Source organism: Diorhabda carinulata, chromosome 4, assembly GCF_026250575.1.
Source record: "Diorhabda carinulata isolate Delta chromosome 4, icDioCari1.1, whole genome shotgun sequence".
In the NCBI taxonomy this organism is placed as follows: Eukaryota; Metazoa; Arthropoda; class Insecta; order Coleoptera; family Chrysomelidae; genus Diorhabda; species Diorhabda carinulata.
The window spans coordinates 33018343-33040580 of NC_079463.1; the positions used below are offsets into that span (position 1 = coordinate 33018343).

Here is a 22238-nt window from a genome sequence, read left to right on the forward strand (position 1 = left end):
CTCGTTTTGAGGTTAGAAATTTTGACATTTCGCACGAAAATTCCAGTATGTATAAAACAATAAATAAATGATACCGTCGGTTAATGGTTATTTTGAAGAGCTTGATATAAAAACGTTATCGAAGTTATCGAACATCCCTTGTAAAAGTTTACGGAGCTGAAACGTCGAAAAATACACAAAATTTTCGTGTTTTCTTTGTTGGGGCAGGTACTTTTGGGACAATCCTCGTATAAATTTGATATTTGGCACATTGGTAAAAGCTTTTGGCAGTTTTGATAGACAGTTTCCAAAAAAAAAACACATTTTTGTCCGAATTTTTAATTGTCGTTGAAATAAAACCAAAATTTTCGAGAATTCACTCAATTATACGTAATGTTTTACTTTATTTACGTTTCTGTTAATAGATGAGATTGTTTAAATTGTTTACTTGTACGTTTGCTGAAAAAGTATTTGAATAGTGGTGTCGAGATCTGTTTAAATCTAACATTCTAAAAATAGATTGCAAACGATGTTCGTTTTGTATTCATTTCCCTCAATATTGCAATTTATTTAACACAAAATAATAAACCGTCTCGAAAACACTCTATAACACGAAAACGGTGTGTATAAAATTAATTATACAAATGCAGCAAAATGAGAAACGCGAAAAATTAGTTAACAAGACTTTCGATGAAATTAGGATCTTCCAATATAACTCGGAAACCTGGAGACCGAGTAAACTGTGGGTTGAGGGGAAAAAAATTAATTTTCAGCCAAAAAATTCGATATAATACATTAAAAAGTGGGTACCACGAGTTAAAACAGTGATTGGAGTCTGTATGGCAGTTAACATCCTCTGTACAGCCCAGATTTGGTTCCGTTTGTTTCGTAAATCGAGAGGGAATTGATTTGGCATCATAGTACCGCAGTTTTAACGAGGTTAACATCTTCAAACTTCCAGAATTGGTACCAGAGTTGGAAACAACACGTATATCGAATTTTAAGGTTGTTTTTGCTACTTAAAACGTAGCATTTTGATATTTTATAATCAAGTAACATTAAAAATGAGTTTTCAGTCAAAAAATTCGATATAGTACATTAAAAAGTGGGTACCACAAGTTATAACAGTGATTGGAGTCTGTATGGCAGTTAACATCCTCTGTACAGCCCAGATTTGGTTCCGTTTGTTTCGTAAATCGAGAGGGAATTGATTTGGCATCATAGTACCGCAGTTTTAACGAGGTTAACATCTTCAAACTTCCAGAATTGGTACCAGAGTTGGAAACAACACGTATATCGAATTTTAAGGTTGTTTTTGCTACTTAAAACGTAGCATTTTGATATTTTATAATCAAGTAACATTAAAAATGAGTTTTCAGTCAAAAAATTCGATATAGTACATTAAAAAGTGGGTACCACAAGTTATAACAGTGACTGGAGTCTGTTTGGCAGTTAACATCCTCTGTACAGCCCAGATTTGGTTCCGTTTGTTTCGTAAATCGAGAGGGAATTGATTTGGCATCATAGTACCGCAGTTTTAACGAGGTTAACATCTTCAAACTTCCAGAATTGGTACCAGAGTTGGAAACAACACGTATATCGAATTTTAAGGTTGTTTTTGCTACTTAAAACGTAGCATTTTGATATTTTATAATCAAGTAACATTAAAAATGAGTTTTCAGTCAAAAAATTCGATATAGTACATTAAAAAGTGGGTACCACAAGTTATAACAGTGATTGGAGTCTGTATGGCAGTTAACATCCTCTGTACAGCCCAGATTTGGTTCCGTTTGTTTCGTAAATCGAGAGGGAATTGATTTGGCATCATAGTACCGCAGTTTTAACGAGGTTAACATCTTCAAACTTCCAGAATTGGTACCAGAGTTGGAAACAACACGTATATCGAATTTTGAGGTTGTTTTTGCTACTTAAAACGTAGCATTTTGATATTTTATAATCAAGTAACATTAAAAATGAGTTTTCAGTCAAAAAATTCGATATAGTACATTAAAAAGTGGGTACCACAAGTTATAACAGTGATTGGAGTCTGTATGGCAGTTAACATCCTCTGTACAGCCCAGATTTGGTTCCGTTTGTTTCGTAAATCGAGAGGGAATTGATTTGGCATCATAGTACCGCAGTTTTAACGAGGTTAACATCTTCAAACTTCCAGAATTGGTACCAAAGTTGGAAACAACACGTGTATGGAATTTTAAGGTTGTTTCTGCTGCTTAAAACGTAGCATTTTGATATTTTATAATCAAGTATCAATAAAAATGAGTTTTCAGTCAAAAAATTCGATATAATACATTAAAAAGTGGGTACCACAAGTTAAAACAGTGACTGGAGTCTGTTTGGCAGTTAACATCCTCTGTACAGCCCAGATTTGGTTCCGTTTGTATCGTAAATCGAAAGGGAATTGGTTTGGCATCATAGTACCGCAGTTTTAACGAGGTTAACATCTTCAAACTTCCAGAATTGGTACCAAAGTTGGAAACAACACGTGTATGGAATTTTAAGGTTGTTTCTGCTGCTTAAAACGTAGCATTTTGATATTTTATAATCAAGTATCAATAAAAATGAGTTTTCAGTCAAAAAATTCGATATAATACATTAAAAAGTGGGTACCACAAGTTAAAACAGTGATTGGAGTCTGTATGGCAGTTAACATCCTCTGTACAGCCCAGATTTGGTTCCGTTTGTTTCGTAAATCGAGAGGGAATTGATTTGGCATCATAGTACCGCAGTTTTAACGAGGTAAACATCTTCAAACTTCCAGAATTGGTACCAGAGTTGGAAACAACACGTATATCGAATTTTGAGGTTGTTTTTGCTACTTAAAACGTAGCATTTTGATATTTTATAATCAAGTAACATTAAAAATGAGTTTTCAGTCAAAAAATTCGATATAATACATTAAAAAGTGGGTACCACAAGTTATAACAGTGACTGGAGTCTGTTTGGCAGTTAACATCCTCTGTACAGCCCAGATTTGGTTCCGTTTGTTTCGTAAATCGAGAGGGAATTGATTTGGCATCATAGTACCGCAGTTTTAACGAGGTAAACATCTTCAAACTTCCAGAATTGGTACCAGAGTTGGAAACAACACGTGTATGGAAGTTTAGGGTTGTTTTTGTGTGCATTTTCAGCCAGAAAATTCGCTCTAATACATTAAAGAGTGGGTACTACAAGTTAAAGCAGTGACTGGAGTCTTTTACGAAGACTGCGTGGCCACAGCTTCGACACGGATGGATTCTTAGCTAAAACGCGTTCGTTTTCAAAATTTTTGGTCGGTTAACACAAACTAACGTTCCCCATACTATCCAAAACTATTCACCGAAGTGGGAGAATCGGTTTATTATATATGAATCACAGTTATTTTATTAGGGACACCCGGTATATACTTTTAAACGTGACCTAAATCATCGTTATGATTAACCCCAATTAAAGTATCTTATGAAACAAACTCAAATTGTGGTTTAAAACAAATATTTATTCGTAAAAAAAATTATCGAAATAGGGGATTTTGTTTTCTATTTAAATTTGAATCGATTTTGGGTTGGTAATAGTGAGTTTTGGTATTTTCTCGAAACAGCTGCGGTTGTGACACCGATACAACTGCAACTGCTACTCCAATTATTATTTTTGAATATATTTATTTTTGTAAGAAAAAAAACGCGAATACTTTTTATATTCTCAATATTTATAATTCAGTTGGCGACTATTTTACATAACGTAGGCGAACGAGGTAAAAACAAGGCAAATATTATACATAATGTCCCCTCAAATAAAGTTATTATGTTTAATGTAAACATATACAGTTTTTTCGGTGCGACCCTCGTATAATAAAGATAACTATTACATAAAATTTATCACATTCAATTTCAAAGTTTTGTTTTTTCACTTTCTATAATAGAAAACAATTTTTTATATTAAATATTTGTGGTCTCATATTTCCAGAACGCTCTGTACATTATAAATTATTCGTGAACCGTATAATCAGCGATATAAATAAGTGGACATGACAAATAACCGAAAATAAACGCTATTAATACAGTATGAATTCTAAAATGCTGTAAATTGTTTGATGACTAATTTCGGAAAAAAAAACGTAAATTTCTATTTTTAAATCAACAATAACGGTTGTACTAAAAGCGAACAGAGATATAAAACCACAATAATATAGAGAGTGACCCTGTAAAAATATTAACTACTATCAATAATGTTTTAAACTTGAAAACGAAAACCGAGTTCGTAGTTATCGGCAACAACGCCATTAATCACATCATTCATTCCTCGGGTATTTCCGTCAAAGACGGTGCGTAAACCCGTTGATCGGAAATTCATAGGAGGATTGTCCCAGAAGTATCCGGCCTGACCTAGAGATGGCTGTACTATCTATATATGCATATGTTTAAAGTTTATTTGGCAGCCATTAATAGTGACTGTCAAACATTTCATGGAATAGTTCGTACAACTTCAACGCCGTCTATTAACAGAATCGCAAATTATTTTCCCGTAACCACATAAATGTTTTGTTCAGTATTATGTATTGAACGAATCTAAAGATGTGTAAAAATCATTGATTTTCACTTATAATTATTTATCTTAATGTTTCGAATTAATTAAATTGAAATAAATTTTGCAACAAACTGTATATATATAACGCTAAATGTTAATTATATCATGACTAAATTAAATTTGCATTTCTATGAGCAATCGATCTTCGTCAGATACTGAATCCAGTGTTGCCAAATGTCGTAGACTTGTTTCATATTAAGAGATATTTATTTTATTCTTGATTGAATTATTAAAACTTGTTTTATTTTGAGCAGTGTATACCTAATATTATTTACATATTATAATTAAACGTAAAATCGATAATCAAGTAATGAAAAAACCATGTTTTGTATGGGATTATTATACATTTGCTATTAGATTTATTTATAGATAAAAAACAAAACAAAAATCAACTGAGTTAATGTGTTAAATTGATATTATTATTCATATTGGATCATTAAAAGAAAAATACATTTAGACCTTTGTGCATATAAACAATTATTTCTGTGTCGCCGATGCGGCAACGTCGCGTTTAGTATTTCACGCGCACGTCATAATTTGATCGCTGCGTATAACGCATACACTTGTTTTACACAAAATGGCGGACGACGACGTAGTTTACGATTTTACCGATACAGCGTTGCCATTACGTAAGAAAAAATTAATAATTCAATACTTTGTTCTTCTTTTTTGATAACAGTCGGTTTATTTCATTGATTTTATAGTTTATGACGTAATTTATTTAACAAAAGTGTATATTTATAAAATATTTAAACGTCGGCAACGTTGCTGGAAATATCTCTAGATTTGAATATAAAACTAAACATTTTTTCTACTCCAACGCCATCTGTCGTTATGAAAACATTCTTATTAACCTTATTTCAAGGAAGTTTTAACGATGGCAGTCGGATTGCTTCTGTCCATGGAAATTTTTTTATTTTCACACTAAATTGAATAAACGATTAACTAACTAAAGACGTGCATGTGTGTAAACGTTTAAAATTCATTCAAATAAAGTAGAAATATACGTTGTGAGGTAAACGTAATGAAAAAATTGTTTAAAAACTAACCTAACCTAACATTTATCGGTAAATTGCCATCCTAATCGAGGAAACAAAAATAAATCATTCAAATACCATCATCCATTAGCCTTTTCACAAAAGCAAGGCGTCTGAATGTCTAGACTCGACTATAAAACGTAATGGCAAATATTCTATTTTATATACGAGGTCTGGTTAATAAATTATTCGTGAACGTAAAGCTACAACTTGGGACACTCTTTATATACGTTGTTGAAATTCAGTTTTCAATTTAGCGACTATAAAAACGAAATTTTCGGATTAATTCGAATTAAACGACGCGTTTCGACTACTTATCAAACAACCGATTAACAGGTGCCAGTATACGCCCACGTATTTTCTCTTTTCGTTTAAATATTTATTATTTTTAGATTTACGTGCGTCAAAGTTGACGTGAACAAGCGTTAAATTGAAATTTGGTAATTTTTATTTTATAATTCGTCAAAATAATAAAAAAAATTGCTTGTAGGTCGTAGAAAATAGAACGTGGGTCATCGTTGTTCATGGAAAGAACGCGCAGAGCACGTTCGTATATCTAATATCATTTTTTTACGATATTTGTACAAATTGTGAGGTTAGATTAGGTTATTTATGTTTTGCATTCAAATTATTCGATCTAAATTATAAAATCTAATCAGGAAAAGCTAGATATCGCATTGATGTTCCCTCGATCTATTTTCCTAGTGTTGTGATGTCTGTCCTATGTTGACAGTATCTTTACAACGATAAGTTGTCAACGAGGTTTTTATAAAATTTGATTAGATTTTTTTTTTCTATACGTCATCTTATAATAAATTCTAATTAAATTCGATTCGCCATTATTGGATTGATAACGATCGGAAAATTGATTTAAAAAAAAAATTAACGTGGCTGTAATAGTTTTTACGACATCCTTAGCCTTGACGGGGACTGTTTCATTCATAATGTTGCCATATTTATATTCATATTCGTACATCGGTGTTGCCATATCTCAAAATTTAGTAGCAATCTTCGTATACATTCCTCTAGTAGTTAATATATTAAAAAAAATAAAACTTGGCAACGCTGCGTGATATATCTCGTGCTGTCATAAACGTGTACCACGTACATGTGAACAGATATGGCAAAGCTGTTTAATTAAATAATTATTATATAATAATAAAAAAGAAATTTGTTTTTGTTTATATATGTAAATCGAATTGTTTATTTGACGTCTCTAAAATAATCGAAAATCTGCCTTAAACAACTAGCGTGACCTAGTATCATCTGTTTTATAAATACACCCGATTTTTTTTTATTCAAATGTTCATTTAAGCATAAAAACATGGTGCTTTTCTCTATGGTAACCATGTGACGTTCAGTGATGGCTTCATTGAAACAGGACCGTCTCGACATTATAAAAATCGAAAATATAACATAATATTATATATTTTATTTATTACTGCATAATATCATATTAAATATAGTCCGTTCATACATATAATTACGTTTTTATGTGGAAGTAAATATGATTATGTATAAATAATTTCTGATACGTGTCAGGTCCTTAAAGTGGTTAAATTTCATTCATTCACGCCTCGTATATATATTGATAGTCGAAATTTGTTTCATATTTCGAACTCCCTAACCTCTTTAATAACACAAATTCTGAACTATATTGCAAGTTCGTTAAATTTTGATATTCCCTATTGAATACTGATAAAATCAAATATTAAGTAGAAGGCAGACTTTGTATAGTTGAAAGTTATACACTTAGCCACACGTTTTTGCACAGATTTTGTGAAAATAACTGGAAGAGATGCTTATTATTTCAAATATAGCCGATACGAGGTCTGAAACATAAATTTTTGAACAAATATTGGGTTAAAATATTTATTATATTCGTCCCTTTAATAATTACATACATACTATCAACTTTGAAGGCCTATAATTCAAAAAATATTAAAACCGAGGGACTAAATATAACACAGATTATAAAATGATTCAATCTGAATTGAAAAATAGTATTATAGAGGCTCTAAAATCAATATTTTGGAAGATATAACCAAAAGTATAGGGTTATGTCATTAAATATGTCACAAATTGAGGTTACAACTCAAAATTTGAAGTTGCAAAATAAATTTTAGTTTCAGATTATCTTATTTGAGATTGATCCGTGATAGTATTTATATTTTTTTAATGTTTCTATTAAAAAAAAATGAGAAATTCATCTTCAAAAAGAAGGTTAGAATTTTCGAAAAACAGTTTTATTTAAAAAATCGTACAATCGACAAAAATGTGAATATTGAACCCAAATTATACATGATTATTCTGAAAAGATCAATCTATGAGTAGAAAAATCAGAAGATTGCAAACGGTTTAAAATTTCGAGATATAATAGGTTAAAGTTAAAATAACAAAATTTGAAATTAAATTAATAACTATCAACTTTGAAGGCCTATAATTCAAAAAATATTAAAACCGATGGACTAAATATAACACAGATTATAAAATGATTCAATCTGAATTGAAAAATAGTATTATAGAGGCTCTAAAATCAATATTTTGGAAGATATAACCTAAAGTATAGGGTTATGTCATTAAATATGTCACAAAATGAGGTTAAAACTCAAAATTTGAAGTTTCAAAATAAATTTTAGTTTCAGATTATCTTTTTTGAGATTGATCCGTGATGGTATTTATATTTTTTAAATGTTTCTATTAAAAAAAAATGAGAAATTCATCTTCAAAAATAAGGTTAGAATTTTCGAAAAACAGTTTTATTTAAAAAATCGTACAATCGACAAAAATGTGAATATTGAATTCATATTCCACATGACTATTCTCAAATAGTCAATCTATGAGTAAAAAAATCGGGAGAATGCTAATGGTTCACAATTTCGAGATATAATAGATTAAAGTTAAAATAGAAAAATTTGAAATTAAATTAATAACTATCAACTTTGAAGCCCTATAATTCAAAAAATATTAGAACCGATGGGCTAAATATAACACAGATTATAAAATGATTCAATCTAAATTGATAAATCGTATTATTGAGGCTCTAAAATCAATATTTTGGAAGATATAACCAAAAGTATAGGGTTATGTCATTAAATATGTCACAAATTGACGTTAAAACTCAAAATTTGAAGTTGCAAAATAAATTTTAGTTTCAGATTATCTTATTTGAGATTGATCAGTGATAGTATTTATATTTGTTTAATGTTTCTATTAAAAAAAAATGAGAAATTCATCTTCAAAAAGAAGGTTAGAATTTTCGAAAAACAGTTTTATTTAAAAAATCGTACAATCGGCAAAAATGTGAATATTGAACCCAAATTATACATGATTATTCTGAAAAGATCAATCTATGAGTAGAAAAATCAGAAGATTGCAAACGGTTTAAAATTTCGAGATATAATAGGTTAAAGTTAAAATAACAAAATTTGAAATTAAATTAATAACTATCAACTTTGAAGGCCTATAATTCAAAAAATATTAGAACCGATGGACTAAATATAACACAGATTATAAAATGATTCGATCTGAATCGAAAAATAGTATTATTGAGGCTCTAAAATCAATATTTTGGAAGATATAACTAAAAGTATAGGGTTATGTCATTAAATATGTCACAAATTGAGGTTAAAACTCAAAATTTGAAGACTGACAGAAAAGGCGTCGCAAAATCTGTATATGAAATTATTAACGGTTTCTACGCTAAATGTTTCTCATCAGCACAATCCTTTCCACAAAATAGGCATTAACTGCCGAAATAACTTTTTTTTGTTGGAAAATCTTTGATCATCGAATAATTTTACAAATTTTATCCAAATACGGCCGTTTTTGCTTGATTTCTTCGCCGAAACGTTCCAATAATACTCGATGTTAATTGTCAATGGAAATTATCCCAAAAAACCGACGCCATGACCTTGCCTGCTGATGGAACGGTATTTGCCGTCTTCGGAGCTGATTCTTCCATTTCAGTCCATTGTTTTTATTGTGATGGACCCACGTTTCATCCATTTCCAAACCCCTGGATGGAAATATCTTCACGAAGTTTTTTTTTTGTAGCGTCTCCAAACTTTAAATGTCAGACCAGTTACTTCTGGGACCACCCTCGTATATTAATGTCGTCTTCAGTTGTATATTCGGATCGTATTGAGCAAAAACTTTGAATATAGTTTTAAAAGTTGTTTTTTTGAATACGTGTTTCATTAGAGCCGACTCTGAATCGATCACTGATACAAAAAGTCCCCTTTGGAGTAACCGATTTAACCAATAAATTCCTCCATTTCGAAATCGGAACCAATTCAGGTGTAAGAGGTGGTGGGTGATGCAGCGGTCGTTGAGACTGTTTGATCGGCCGGCTGTGAAATGATCGCTCTACGCTCTCCAATTTATCAAATTGATTTTTCTCCAATAGACAATTTTAATAAAAACATCATTATTCGGAATTGTTAACTTTTTATTTTTATTAAGAAATTTGTCAATTTATTTAATTAGTAAGCATTGGATCTGGCGCTTTTTTTTCGAATTCCACGAATTTTGAGGTTAGGAAAAAATACCCGGGATACTTTTTTGTAGAGAATTTTATGCTTAACATTTTTCGTCCTGGCAGTTTGAGTCGAAATCCTCATAATTTTCGAGGTATTCGCAATTCAAAATGTTTTTGAGTACATGAACACATTTTACGGTGAAACTTTTGAGGTTAGGAAAAAATACCTGAGATACTTTTTTGTAGAGAATTTTGTACTTTACGTTTTTTGTTTCGACACTTTTTTCGAATTCCTCATAGTTTTCGAGTTATTCGTGATTCAAAATATTTTTGAGCGTTAAAACCCATTTTATAATGGAAATTTTGAGGTTATGTAAAAATACCTGATATTCTTTTTTGTAGAGAATTTTGAACTTTACATTTTTTGTTTCGACACTTTTTTCGAATTCCTCATAGTTTGCGAGTTATTCGCGTTTCAAAATTTTTTTGAGTTTCAAGTTCCAAAATTTCGAGAACCGTACCCGTAAATTTGTTAAGATTTGCTAGACTTATTCAGTATTCCAAAACCTGCCAGAATCTGAAAAATCAAAACCAAAAAGTTTCATTTTAAAATCACCTAATTTGTCTGTACTAAAAATAGTCCAGGTGAATCCTATTAATTTTTAGATTTTAAGCGTTTAAACCAATTTTATTATGGAAATTTTGAGGTTGTGTAAAAATACCTGGGATACTTTTTTGTAGAGAATTTTGTACTTTACATTTTTTGTTTCGACACTTTTTTCGAATTCCTCATAGTTTGCGAGTTATTCGTGATTCAAAATATATATGAGCGTTAAAACCCATTTTATAATGGAAATTTTGAGGTTATGTAAAAATACCTGGGATACTTTTTTGTAGAGAATTTTGTACTTTACATTTTTTGTTAAAGCAGTTTTTTCGAATTCCTCATAATTTTCGAGTTATTCGTGATTCAATATATGAGCGTTAAAACCCATTTTATAATGGAAATTTTGAGGTTATGTAAAAATACCTGGGATACTTTTTTGTAGAGAATTTTGTACTTTACATTTTTTGTTAAAGCAGTTTTTTCGAATTCCTCATAATTTTCGAGTTATTCGTGATTCAATATATGAGCGTTAAAACCCATTTTATAATGGAAATTTTGAGGTTATGTAAAAATACCTGGGATACTTTTTTGTAGAGAATTTTGTACTTTACATTTTTTGTTAAAGCAGTTTTTTCGAATTCCTCATAATTTTCGAGTTATTCGTGATTCAATATATGAGCGTTAAAACCCATTTTATAATGGAAATTTTGAGGTTATGTAAAAATACCTGGGATACTTTTTTGTAGAGAATTTTGTACTTTACATTTTTTGTTAAAGCAGTTTTTTCGAATTCCTCATAATTTTCGAGTTATTCGTGATTCAATATATGAGCGTTAAAACCCATTTTATAATGGAAATTTTGAGGTTATGTAAAAATACCTGGGATACTTTTTTGTAGAGAATTTTGTACTTTACATTTTTTGTTAAAGCAGTTTTTTCGAATTCCTCATAATTTTCGAGTTATTCGTGATTCAATATATGAGCGTTAAAACCCATTTTATAATGGAAATTTTGAGGTTATGTAAAAATACCTGAGATACTTTTTTGTAGAGAATTTTGTACTTTACATTTTTTGTTTCGACACTTTTTTCGAATTCCTCATAGTTTTCGAGTTATTCGTGATTCAAAATATTTTTGAGCGTTAAAACCCATTTTATAATGGAAATGTTGAGGTTATGTAAAAATACCTGGGATACTTTTTTGTAGAGAATTTTGTACTTTACATTTTTTGTTAAAGCAGTTTTTTCGAATTCCTAATAATTTTCCAGTTTTTCGTGATTCAAAATATATATGAGCGTTAAAACCCATTTTATAATGGAAATTTTGAGGTTATGTAAAAATACCTGAGATACTTTTTTGTAGAGAATTTTGTACTTTACATTTTTTGTTAAAGCAGTTTTTTCGAATTCCTCATAATTTTCGAGTTATTCGTGATTCAAAATATATATGAGCGTTAAAACCCATTTTATAATGGAAATTTTGAGGTTATGTAAAAATACCTGGGATACTTTTTTGTAGAGAATTTTGTACTTTACATTTTTTGTTAAAGCAGTTTTTTCGAATTCCTCATAATTTTCGAGTTATTTGTGATTCAAAATATATATGAGCGTTAAAACCCATTTTATAATGGAAATTTTGAGGTTATGTAAAAATACCTGGAATACTTTTTTGTAGAGAATTTTGTACTTTACATTTTTTGTTAAAGCAGTTTTTTCGAATTCCTCATAATTTTCGAGTTATTCGTGATTCAATATATGAGCGTTAAAACCCATTTTATAATGGAAATTTTGAGGTTATGTAAAAATACCTGAGATACTTTTTTGTAGAGAATTTTGTACTTTACATTTTTTGTTTCGACACTTTTTTCGAATTCCTCATAGTTTTCGAGTTATTCGTGATTCAAAATATTTTTGAGCGTTAAAACCCATTTTATAATGGAAATTTTGAGGTTATGTAAAAATACCTGATATTCTTTTTTGTAGAGAATTTTGTACTTTACATTTTTTGTTAAAGCAGTTTTTTCGAATTCCTCATAGTTTTCGAGTTATTCGTGATTCAAAATATTTTTGAGCGTTAAAACCCATTTTATAATGGAAATTTTGAGGTTATGTAAAAATACCTGATATTCTTTTTTGTAGAGAATTTTGTACTTTACATTTTTTGTTAAAGCAGTTTTTTCGAATTCCTAATAATTTTCGAGTTATTCGTGATTCAAAATATATATGAGCGTTAAAACCCATTTTATTATGGAAATTTTGAGGTTATGTAAAAATACCTGAGATACTTTTTTGTAGAGAATTTTGTACTTTACATTTTTTGTTTCGACACTTTTTTGGAATTCCTCATAGTTTGCGAGTTATTCGCGTTCCAAAATTTTTTTGAGTTTCAAATTCTAAAATTTCGAAAACCGTACCCGTAAATTTTTTAAGATTTGCTAAACTTATTCATTATTTCAAAACTTTCCAGAATCTGAAAAATCAAAACCAAAAGGTTTCAATTTAAAATCACCTAATTTGTCTGTACTAAAAATAGTCCAGGTGAATTCTATTAATTTTTAGATTTGTTGACGAGTTTCGGGAATACGTAGCAGGAGGTTTATCGAAGCCAGTACTATCTTGAAGATGTTTCACGGGGGAAAATTTTTCGGTACCACTGATACAAATTAACAAAATTCCATTTGTGGAACTCGATTTTAAAATAATAACCATTCATTTGCATCAATTAATTCTAGTATCCACAACCCACATTTCTACGGCGATAAATTATAATGTAATTTTTTTTTTTGAATTGCCAACTTCAACTAGCAGACTTATTGCAATAAGTCTCTCTTTATAAATTTATTGGTGTTGTCGTATATCAGTTCGGCACATTCGAAGTGACATGACGGCTTGTTATTCATTCTATCAACAACCTCAATACATTCCACCACAAATTAATTTATATTTTGAATTTGTGTAACATGATATCAAAATCAACAATAACTGGTGAATAAGGCGGATACGAAGAACTACTACCGTTTATTATATAATACGAGGGTTGCCTTTAAAGTTTTTACCAAAAATGTAACTTATATAATACGAGGGTTACCAAAAATGAATCGTTTAAATTTTTTTCACAAGTTTTTCCTCGCTTTTTAATGATTCATTTTCGTCTGAAACTTCTTCAATAAAGGATAATCCAGCTGCCATTATCGCCAAATAAAAGAGCCCCATCATTTGACAAACTATTGATATAATTTTTTCCAATTTTTTCGGTTTTACGAATTCCTTCGTTACTTTAGCTCCGGGCCTTATAAATCTCGATCCGGTCCTGTCCGCCTGTCAAAAATATAGCGTCATCTATGTATTATTTGAAACAGTTACCGCTGGGTCTATACGAGATTGATTCAATTTCGTTAAATTGTTTTCTTGGTGGAATATTTTGAGGCACTTGGCAAAAACTGTCTGAAGCAAAGACACTTGTTTCTCGCAGTTTTACGGCGAGTTTGTATGACGGATTTCTAGGTTTGAATGATTACTGTAAATAACTTGTTTTCATAACCGAACAATATAAAAAAATAAACGACAAACGCAAACGACATGCCTGGTATTACGAAACCGAAATGTTATTAACGAAGGGTTTTGATAATCTCAATAAAATATTATTACAGATATTTAAATTTATATTCGAAATGATTTGTTATCCAAAAAATAATATTTCGTAGAAAAATTCCAGACAGATATTTTAGTATACGAGGGTTGTCACTCGAGTTTTAACGTCGATCTTCAGGAAATTCAAAACCAGCGAAACTGGGTAGTTCGAAATGATGCTTCAACGCCGAAAGTCGAATCGTTAGTTTAATCCGCGTCGAAAGATGTTTCGAATTTCTATAAACAACTCGAATAACACTCGTATGACCACTCGTTCACCATCGGTGTTGCCATATCTCAAAATTTAGTAGTATATTTCGTTATTTTGTATAGGATCCATGTAAATCTGAACTAAACGAATTTTAATGTAGGAATTTATTAAATTTGGAATTCCCATTGTTTCTAAAAGCATCGTCGATATAATTTAGTTCGTATACAAATCTAATTAATTATAAGGCTCGATTTTATATTAAAATTAATGGGATGTATTTCAATTTGAAATTATAGAGCTTTCTAAATAATTGATTGTACAGCTTTTATTTTCAAAAACCCGAAAAAAATCAATAAAAAAAGAATTTTTTATAAAAATGTAGCGGAAACTCGATTAACCGGACTAATTGTTGTCGTTGGGGAATCGGATAATCGAAAATCACGATTTTTATCTTTTTGTATTCCTTCCTGTTTATTTATCTGCAATATTTCGTCATCCGACATAATCTGAAAGCCTTGATCACAAGTGACTCAATTGATAGTCCGGATAATCGCGAATCCTTATAACCGAGGGCCGGATAATCGCGAATCCGTATAAGTGAGTGCCGGATAATCGCGAATCCGTATAACCGAAGGCCGGATAATCGCGATTCCGTATAACCGAGGGCCGGATAATCGCGAATCCGTATAACTGAGGGTCGGATAATCGCGAATTCGTTATCCGAGGGCCGGATAATCGCGATTCCATATAACCGAGGGGCGGATAATCGCGATTCCATATAATTGAGGGCCGGATAATCGAGTTTTTACTGTTTATAAAAAAATTTCGTGTTCATTTGGATACAATTAAGTTTCCTTAGGGGATATAATTGAATTAGTATTTTTTCAAGGACGATTTTCTACAGCCTTTTTCATACCAATACAAAATAACACTTCAGGGACCATCCTCGTAAGAAAAAATTTCAATAGCATATTTTCCGATCAGACCTCGTATATACGCATATTCTTATCGTACGAGGTATTGACTGATTTGTAGAAGCAATTATTTTGTGTCACTTTTTATGGCTTGACTGTGATATAATGATACCAGATTTATTTATAGTTCGTGTATAGGTTATGTTTCATTCAATCGAACTACTCGATAAAAAATGATTTTAATTACATCAGATCCGGCTTTATAGAGAATTCGTTATCGTCAAATACGAGAACCGTTTTTTTTTTCTCAATCTCCGACAGGGTATAAATAAAAAGCAAGTTCGTATAAAACAATAATTTTATTTCCGAAAGACATTGAGACGTTTGTCATATCTGTGGAAAAGCTCGAACATTGAAACACCATCAATCATGAAGTTTTTCACTTGAAGGGAGCAGCCATAATGGCGGACACGTTTACGTGGCTGTGGCACAACGCCGACTGACCTCTGAATGTAAACAGTGGCTTTGATTGATATCAGTTGACAAAGGCCGTGAAAATGGAAGTTAACAAGAGGATGTGAATACATATAAACGTAATTTGATATAAAGAAGAAGATTTCGTCAGTATATATTGATGAAAATATCGATATATCGATGAGAGAGTATTTTCGTTCCGTCTGAAAAACAATTAGCTATCAAATTTTTGAATTATTACACAAATATTTGTAAGCATGCCAACAATTCGAGCTTGAAAATCAATCACTGACGGTCATTCATAACTATTTTTAACCGTTATGCTCCTAACGTGGTTGAAATAAAGATTCTCATCATAATTACATTGGATTTTAGACTATTAACTTTACGTTGATAAACATTTGCATGATTCCAATAGATAAATTAGGTATAGGGCGTTATTACCAACACGATAAGGTTATATTTAGACTAAATCTAACATGATTTGAATCTATGTAACGGTAGTAGTACGTACAAGTCGAAAATATTTATAACAAAAGCCTAAAAGTGATTTAAAATAATCGTAGACTCATTGTTTAGAAAAAAAATTCAAAAATATTTATGATAGAAACCTAAAAGTGATCAAAAATCATCGTGGATTCATTGTTTAAAGAAAAAAGTCAAAAATATTTATAATAGAAGCCCAAAAGTGATCAAAAATCATCGTGGACTCATTGTTTAAAGAAAAAAGTCAAAAATATTTATGATAGAAGCCTAAAAGTGATCAAAAATCATCGTGGACTCATTGTTTAAAGAAAAAAGTCAAAAATATTTATGATAGAAGCCCAAAAGTGATCAAAAATCATCGTGGACTCATTGTTTAAAGAAAAAAGTCAAAAATATTTATAATAGAAGCCCAAAAGTGATCAAAAATCATCGTGGACTCATTGTTTAAAGAAAAAAGTCAAAAATATTTATGATAGAAGCCTAAAAGTGATCAAAAATCATCGTGGACTCATTGTTTAAAGAAAAAAGTCAAAAATATTTATGATAGAAGCCCAAAAGTGATCAAAAATCATCGTGGACTCATTGTTTAAAGAAAAAAGTCAAAAATATTTATGATAGAAGCCTAAAAGTGATCAAAAATCATCGTGGACTCATTGTTTGAAGAAAAAAGTCAAAAATATTTATGATAGAAGCCCAAAAGTGATCAAAAATCATCGTGGACTCATTGTTTAAAGAAAAAAGTCAAAAATATTTATGATAGAAGCCTAAAAGTGATCAAAAATCATCGTGGACTCATTGTTTGAAGAAAAAAGTCAAAAATATTTATGATAGAAGCCCAAAAGTGATCAAAAATCATCGTGGACTCATTGTTTAAAGAAAAAAGTCAAAAATATTTATGATAGAAGCCTAAAAGTGATCAAAAATCATCGTGGACTCATTGTTTAAAGAAAAAAGTCAAAAATATTTATGATAGAAGCCTAAAAGTGATCAAAAATCATCGTGGATTCATTGTTTGAAGAAAAAAGTCAAAAATATTTATAATAGAAGCCCAAAAGTGATCAAAAATCATCGTGGACTCATTGTTTAAAGAAAAACGTCAAAAATATTTATAATAGAAGCCTAAAAGTTATCAAAAATCATCGTGGACTCATTGTTTGAAGAAAAAAGTCAAAAATATTTATGATAGAAGCCCAAAAGTGATCTAAAATCATCGTGGACTCATTGTTTAAAGAAAAAAGTCAAAAATATTTATGATAGAAGCCTAAAAGTGATCAAAAATCATCGTGGACTCATTGTTTAAAGAAAAAAGTCAAAAATATTTATGATAGAAGCCTAAAAGTGATCAAAAATCATCGTGGACTCATTGTTTAAAGAAAAAAGTCAAAAATATTTATGATAGAAGCCTAAAAGTGATCAAAAATCATCGTGGATTCATTGTTTGAAGAAAAAAGTCAAAAATATTTATAATAGAAGCCCAAAAGTGATCAAAAATCATCGTGGACTCATTGTTTAAAGAAAAACGTCAAAAATATTTATAATAGAAGCCTAAAAGTTATCAAAAATCATCGTGGACTCATTGTTTGAAGAAAAAAGTCAAAAATATTTATGATAGAAGCCCAAAAGTGATCTAAAATCATCGTGGACTCATTGTTTAAAGAAAAAAGTCAAAAATATTTATGATAGAAGCCTAAAAGTGATCAAAAATCATCGTGGACTCATTGTTTGAAGAAAAAAGTCAAAAATATTTATGATAGAAGCCCAAAAGTGATCAAAAATCATCGTGGACTCATTGTTTAAAGAAAAAAGTCAAAAATATTTATGATAGAAGCCTAAAAGTGATCAAAAATCATCGTGGACTCATTGTTTAAAGAAAAAAGTCAAAAATATTTATGATAGAAGCCTAAAAGTGATCAAAAATCATCGTGGATTCATTGTTTGAAGAAAAAAGTCAAAAATATTTATAATAGAAGCCCAAAAGTGATCAAAAATCATCGTGGACTCATTGTTTAAAGAAAAACGTCAAAAATATTTATAATAGAAGCCTAAAACTTATCAAAAATCATCGTGGACTCATTGTTTGAAGAAAAAAGTCAAAAATATTTATGATAGAAGCCCAAAAGTGATCAAAAATCATCGTGGACTCATTGTTTAAAGAAAAAAGTCAAAAATATTTATAATAGAAGCCTAAAAGTGATCTAAAATCATCGTGGACTCATTGTTTAAAGAAAAAAGTCAAAAATATTTATGATAGAAGCCTAAAAGTGATCAAAAATCATCGTGGACTCATTGTTTGAAGAAAAAAGTCAAAAATATTTATGATAGAAGACCAAAAGTGATCAAAAATCATCGTGGACTCATTGTTTAAAGAAAAAAGTCAAAAATATTTATGATAGAAGCCTAAAAGTGATCAAAAATCATCGTGGACTCATTGTTTAAAGAAAAAAGTCAAAAATATTTATGATAGAAGCCTAAAAGTGATCAAAAATCATCGTGGATTCATTGTTTGAAGAAAAAAGTCAAAAATATTTATAATAGAAGCCCAAAAGTGATCAAAAATCATCGTGGACTCATTGTTTAAAGAAAAACGTCAAAAATATTTATAATAGAAGCCTAAAAGTGATCAAAAATCATCGTGGACTCATTGTTTGAAGAAAAACGTCAAAAATATTTATGATAGAAGCCCAAAAGTGATCAAAAATCATCGTGGACTCATTGTTTAAAGAAAAAAGTCAAAAATATTTATAATAGAAGCCTAAAAGTGATCTAAAATCATCGTGGACTCATTGTTTAAAGAAAAAAGTCAAAAATATTTATGATAGAAGCCTAAAAGTGATCAAAAATCATCGTGGACTCATTGTTTGAAGAAAAAAGTCAAAAATATTTATGATAGAAACCTAAAAGTGATCAAAAATCATCGTGGATTCATTGTTTAAAGAAAAAAGTCAAAAATATTTATAATAGAAGCCCAAAAGTGATCAAAAATCATCGTGGACTCATTGTTTAAAGAAAAAAGTCAAAAATATTTATGATAGAAGCCTAAAAGTGATCAAAAATCATCGTGGACTCATTGTTTAAAGAAAAAAGTCAAAAATATTTATGATAGAAGCCCAAAAGTGATCAAAAATCATCGTGGACTCATTGTTTAAAGAAAAAAGTCAAAAATATTTATGATAGAAGCCTAAAAGTGATCAAAAATCATCGTGGACTCATTGTTTGAAGAAAAAAGTCAAAAATATTTATGATAGAAGCCCAAAAGTGATCAAATATCATCGTGGACTCATTGTTTAAAGAAAAAAGTCAAAAATATTTATGATAGAAGCCTAAAAGTGATCAAAAATCATCGTGGACTCATTGTTTGAAGAAAAAAGTCAAAAATATTTATGATAGAAGCCCAAAAGTGATCAAAAATCATCGTGGACTCATTGTTTAAAGAAAAAAGTCAAAAATATTTATGATAGAAGCCTAAAAGTGATCAAAAATCATCGTGGACTCATTGTTTAAAGAAAAAAGTCAAAAATATTTATGATAGAAGCCTAAAAGTGATCAAAAATCATCGTGGATTCATTGTTTGAAGAAAAAAGTCAAAAATATTTATAATAGAAGCCCAAAAGTGATCAAAAATCATCGTGGACTCATTGTTTAAAGAAAAACGTCAAAAATATTTATAATAGAAGCCTAAAAGTTATCAAAAATCATCGTGGACTCATTGTTTGAAGAAAAAAGTCAAAAATATTTATGATAGAAGCCCAAAAGTGATCAAAAATCATCGTGGACTCATTGTTTAAAGAAAAAAGTCAAAAATATTTATAATAGAAGCCTAAAAGTGATCTAAAATCATCGTGTACTCATTGTTTAAAGAAAAAAGTCAAAAATATTTATGATAGAAGCCCAAAAGTGATCAAAAATCATCGTGGACTCATTGTTTAAAGAAAAAAGTCAAAAATATTTATGATAGAAGCCTAAAAGTGATCAAAAATCATCGTGGACTCATTGTTTGAAGAAAAAAGTCAAAAATATTTATGATAGAAGCCCAAAAGTGATCAAAAATCATCGTGGACTCATTGTTTAAAGAAAAAAGTCAAAAATATTTATGATAGAAGCCTAAAAGTGATCAAAAATCATCGTGGACTCATTGTTTAAAGAAAAAAGTCAAAAATATTTATGATAGAAGCCTAAAAGTGATCAAAAATCATCGTGGATTCATTGTTTGAAGAAAAAAGTCAAAAATATTTATAATAGAAGCCCAAAAGTGATCAAAAATCATCGTGGACTCATTGTTTAAAGAAAAACGTCAAAAATATTTATAATAGAAGCCTAAAAGTGATCAAAAATCATCGTGGACTCATTGTTTGAAGAAAAACGTCAAAAATATTTATGATAGAAGCCCAAAAGTGATCAAAAATCATCGTGGACTCATTGTTTAAAGAAAAAAGTCAAAAATATTTATGATAGAAGCCCAAAAGTGATCTAAAATCATCGTGGACTCATTGTTTAAAGAAAAAAGTCAAAAATATTTATGATAGAAGCCTAAAAGTGATCAAAAATCATCGTGGACTCATTGTTTGAAGAAAAAAGTCAAAAATATTTATGATAGAAGCCCAAAAGTGATCAAAAATCATCGTGGACTCATTGTTTAAAGAAAAAAGTCAAAAATATTTATGATAGAAGCCTAAAAGTGATCAAAAATCATCGTGGACTCATTGTTTAAAGAAAAAAGTCAAAAATATTTATAATAGAAGCCTAAAAGTGATCAAAAATCATCGTGGATTCATTGTTTGAAGAAAAAAGTCAAAAATATTTATAATAGAAGCCCAAAAGTGATCAAAAATCATCGTGGACTCATTGTTTAAAGAAAAACGTCAAAAATATTTATAATAGAAGCCTAAAAGTTATCAAAAATCATCGTGGACTCATTGTTTGAAGAAAAAAGTCAAAAATATTTATGATAGAAGCCCAAAAGTGATCAAAAATCATCGTGGACTCATTGTTTAAAGAAAAAAGTCAAAAATATTTATAATAGAAGCCTAAAAGTGATCTAAAATCATCGTGTACTCATTGTTTAAAGAAAAAAGTCAAAAATATTTATGATAGAAGCCCAAAAGTGATCAAAAATCATCGTGGACTCATTGTTTAAAGAAAAAAGTCAAAAATATTTATGATAGAAGCCTAAAAGTGATCAAAAATCATCGTGGACTCATTGTTTGAAGAAAAAAGTCAAAAATATTTATGATAGAAGCCCAAAAGTGATCAAAAATCATCGTGGACTCATTGTTTAAAGAAAAAAGTCAAAAATATTTATGATAGAAGCCTAAAAGTGATCAAAAATCATCGTGGACTCATTGTTTGAAGAAAAAAGTCAAAAATATTTATAATAGAAGCCCAAAAGTGATCAAAAATCATCGTGGACTCATTGTTTAAAGAAAAAAGTCAAAAATATTTATGATAGAAGCCTAAAAGTGATCAAAAATCATCGTGGACTCATTGTTTGAAGAAAAAAGTCAAAAATATTTATGATAGAAGCCTAAAAGTGATCAAAAATCATCGTGGACTCATTGTTTAAAGAAAAAAGTCAAAAATATTTATAATAGAAGCCTAAAAGTGATCTAAAATCATCGTGGACTCATTGTTTGAAGAAAAAAGTCAAAAATATTTATGATAGAAGCCTAAAAGTGATCAAAAATCATCGTGGACTCATTGTTTAAAGAAAAAAGTCAAAAATATTTATAATAGAAGCCTAAAAGTGATCTTTAATTATCTTGGAATTGTTGTCTAAAGAAAAACTATTACTAGTAATTGTCTGGTTAAGATGGTCGTACCAACTCATCAAGAACAGCATGAAG

The 22238-nt window shown here is 29.7% G+C and overlaps 1 protein-coding gene across 11 annotated transcripts in view; it reads left to right on the plus strand.

The window, feature by feature from the left end:
- The window catches only part of LOC130892245 (Ca(2+)/calmodulin-responsive adenylate cyclase), a 95081-nt gene that overhangs the window by 4675 nt on the left and 68168 nt on the right, over nt 1-22238 (plus strand). The gene's annotated exons all lie outside the window — the stretch shown is intronic.